The sequence below is a fragment of the Arachis stenosperma genome, chromosome 9 (genome assembly GCF_014773155.1).
Source record: "Arachis stenosperma cultivar V10309 chromosome 9, arast.V10309.gnm1.PFL2, whole genome shotgun sequence".
Taxonomy (NCBI): domain Eukaryota; kingdom Viridiplantae; phylum Streptophyta; class Magnoliopsida; order Fabales; family Fabaceae; genus Arachis; species Arachis stenosperma.
The window spans coordinates 72,324,659-72,328,776 of record NC_080385.1 but is presented as its reverse complement, the minus strand read 5'-3'; the positions used below and the strand labels follow the sequence as shown (position 1 = coordinate 72,328,776).

At 43.5% G+C, this 4,118-nt stretch overlaps 1 non-coding gene across 1 annotated transcript; it reads right to left on the bottom strand.

Annotated features, from left to right (window-relative positions):
- Window positions 1–797: 797 nt before the first annotated feature.
- LOC130952577 (small nucleolar RNA R71) lies at window positions 798–905 on the bottom strand. Its single transcript, XR_009074756.1, has one exon. It is a non-coding gene; the product is annotated as a small nucleolar RNA R71 (small nucleolar RNA).
- Between the last annotated feature and the right edge of the window lie 3,213 nt (window positions 906–4,118).

The window sequence follows — 4,118 nt, the reverse complement described above, 5'->3', positions numbered from 1 at the left end:
CGAAAATTAATTAATGTTTTTCAAAATGTTTTCAAATTCTTTTACTTAATTTTCGAAAAATTACCTTCCCTCCTCTCACATCCTTCTATTTATGGACTAACACTATTCCTCAATGCACAATTCGAACTCCATCTTTCTTGATAAGTTCGAACTTTCTACCTTTGTCTTCTATTTTTCTGTTCCTCTGACACCTCAAGGAATCTCTATACTGTGACATAGAGGATTCCACATTTTCTTGTTCTTTTCTCTTTCATATGAGCAGGAACAAAGACAAAAGCATTCTTGTTGAAGCTGACCCTGAACCTGAAAGGACCTTGAAGCGAAAGCTAAGAGAAGCTAAGGCACAACTCTCTGTAGAGGACCTAACAGAAATCTTCAAAGAAGAAGGACCCATGGCAGCCGAAAACAACAACAATGCAAACAATGCAAGGAAGGTGCTGGGTGACTTTACTGCACCTACTTCCGACTTCTATGGGAGAAGCATCTCTATCCCTGCCATTGGAGCAAACAACTTTGAGCTTAAGCCTTAATTAGTTTCTCTAATGCAACAGAATTGCAAGTTCCATGGACTTCCATTGGAAGATCCTCATCAGTTTTTGGCTGAGTTCTTGCAAATCTGTGACACTGTCAAGACTAATGGGGTTGACCCTGAGGTCTACAGACTTATGCTATTCCCTTTTGCTGTAAGAGACAGAGCTAGGACATGGTTGGACTCACAACCTAAAGAAAGCCTGAACTCATGGGAAAAGCTAGTCAATGCCTTCTTGGCAAAGTTCTTTCCACCTCAAAAATTGAGTAAGCTTAGAGTGGAAGTTCAAACCTTCAGACAGAAGGATGGAGAATCCCTCTATGAAGCTTGGAAAAGATACAAACAATTAATCAGAAAATGTCCTTCTGACATGCTTTCTGAATGGAGCATCATAGGTATTTTCTATGATGGTCTCTTTGAACTGTCCAAGATGTCTTTGGATAGCTCTGTTGGAGGATCTCTTCATCTGAAGAAGACGCCTACAGAAGCTCAAGAGCTAATTGAAATGGTTGCAAATAACCAATTCATGTACACTTCTGAAAGGAATCCTGTGAACAGTGGGACAAATCAGAAGAAAGGAGTTCTTGAGATTGATACTCTGAATGCCATTCTGGCTCAGAACAAGATATTGACTCAACAAGTCAATTTGATTTCTCAAAGTCTGTTTGGAATGCAAAATGCACCAAGCAGTACTAAGGATGCTTCATCTGAAGAAGAAGCCTATGATCTTGAGAACCCTTCAATGGAAGAGGTGAATTACCTAGGAGAACCCTATGGAAACACCTATAATTCCTCATGGAGAAATCATCCAAATTTCTCATGGAAGGATCAACAGAGGCCTCAACAAGGTTTCAACAACAATAATGGTGGAAGAAACAGGTTTAGCAATGGCAAGCCTTTTCCATCATCTTCTCAGCAACAGACAGAGAATTCTAAGCAGAACCCCTCTGACTTAGCAACCATGGTCTCTGATCTAATCAAGACCACTCAAAGTTTCATGACTGAAACAAGGTCCTCCATTAGGAATTTGGAGGCACAAGTGGGACAGCTGAGCAAGAAAGTTACTGAACTCCCTCCAAGTACTCTTCCAAGCAACACAGAAGAACATCCAAAAGGAGAGTGCAAGGCCATCAACATGGCCGAATTTGGAGAGGAAGGAGAGGAAGTGAACGCCACTGAGGAAGACCTCAGTGGGCGTGCACTGACCTCCACTGAGTTCCCCAATGAGGAACCATGGGAATCTGAGGCTCAAAATGAGACCATAGAGATTCCATTGGACTTACTTCTGCCTTTCATGAGCTCTGATGAGTATTCCTCCTCTGAAGAGGATGAGTATGTCACTGAAGAGCAAGTTGCTAAATACCTTGGAGCAATCATGAAGCTAAATGACAAGTTATTTGGAAATGAGACTTGGGAGGATGAACCCCCTTTGCTCACCAAAGAATTGGATGACTTGTATAGGCAGAAATTACCTCAAAAGAGACAAGATCCTGGGAAGTTTTCAATACCTTGTACCATAGGTACCATGACCTTCAAGAAGGCTCTGTGTGACTTAGGGTCAAGTGTAAACCTCATGCCTCTCTCTGTAATGGAGAAGCTAGGGATCTTTGAGGTGCAAGCTGCAAGAATCTCATTAGAGATGGCAGACAACTCAAGAAAACAAGCTCATGGACTTGTAGAGGATGTTTTGGTGAGGATTGAAGACCACTACATCCCTGCTGATTTCATAGTCCTAGAGACTGGGAAGTGCATGGATGAAACCATCATCCTTGGCAGACCCTTCCTAGCCACAACAAAGGCTGTAATTGATGTTGATGGAGGTGAACTGATCATTCAAATGAATGAAGAATCCTTTGTGTTTAAGGCTCAAGGATGTCCCTCTGTCACCATGGAGAAGAAGCATGAAGAGCTTCTCTCAAATCAGAGACAAACAGAGCCCCCACAGTCAAACTCTAAGTTTGGTGTTGGGAGGCCACAACCAAACTCTAAGTTTGGTGTTGAACCCCCACATTCAAACTCTAAGTTTGGTGTTGGGAGGTTCCAACATTGCTCTGAGCATTTGTGAGGCTCCATGAGAGCCCTCTGTCAAGCTACTGACAATAAAGAAGCGCTTGTTGGGAGGCAACCCAATGTTATATTTTATCTATTTTCCTTTGTTATTTTATTTTATTTTGTAGGTTGATGATCATGAGAAGTCACAAAATCAATTGAAAAAGCAAAAACAGAATGAAAAACAGGAAGAAAAACAGCACACCCTGGAGGAAGAACCTACTGGCGTTTAAACGCCAGTAAGGTAGCAGATGGGCATTTAACGCCCAGTCTGGCACCATTCTGGGCGTTTAACGCCAGAAAGGGGCACCAGACTGGCGTTAAACGCCAGAAAAGGGCAAGAACCTGGCGTTAAATGCCAGAAATGGGCACCAGCCCGGCGTTTAACGCCAGAATTGGCTAAAAATGTGGTTTTGCATGCCATTTGGTGCAGGGATGACTTTTCCTTGACACCTCAGGATCTGTGGACCCCACAGGATCCCCACCAACCCCACCACTCTCTCTCTTCTTCACCCATTCACCAACACCTCAACACCTCTTCCCCAAAAACCCTTCACCTATCAAATCCCATCTTTCTCTTCACCACTCACATCCATCCTTCATAAAACCCCACCTACCTCACCCTTCAAATTCAAACCACTTTCCCTCCCAAACCCACCCATACATGACCGAACCATGAACCCCCCTCTCCTATATAAACCCTTCTTCACCCCTTCATTTTCACACAACCTAAACACCACTTCTCTCCCTCTTTGGCCGAACACAAAGCCATTCCTTCTTCCTCATTTCTTCTCCTTCTACTTCTTCTTCTTTTGCTCGAGGACGAGCAAACCTTTTAAGTTTGGTGTGGTAAAAGCATTGCTTTTTGTTTTTCCATAACCATTTATGGCATCCAAGGCCGGAGAAACCTCTAGAAAGAGGAAAGGGAAGGCAAAAGCTTCCACCTCCGAGTCATGGGAGATGGAGAGATTCATCTCAAGGGTGCATCAAGACCACTTCTATGAAGTTGTGGCCTTGAAGAAGGTGATCCCCGAGGTCCCTTTTTCACTCAAAAAGAGTGAATATCCGGAGATCCGACATGAGATCCGAAGAAGAGGTTGGGAAGTTCTTACCAACCCCATTCAACAAGTCGGAATCTTGATGGTTCAAGAGTTCTATGCCAATGCATGGATCACCAAGAACCATGATCAAAGTGTGAACCCGGATCCAAAGAATTGGCTTACTATGGTTCGGGGGAAATACTTGGATTTTAGTTCGGAAAATGTAAGGTTAGCATTCAACTTGCCCATGATGCAAGGAGATGAACATCCTTACACTAGAAGGGTCAACTTTGATCAAAGGTTGGACCAAGTCCTCACTGACATTTGTGAAGAGGGCGCCCAATGGAAGAGAGATTCAAGAGGGAAGCCGGTTCAATTAAGAAGGCATGACCTCAAGCCCGTGGCTAGAGGATGGTTGGAGTTCATTCAACGCTCAATCATTCCCACTAGCAACCGGTCCGAAGTTACTCTAGACCGAGCCATCATGATCCATAGCATCA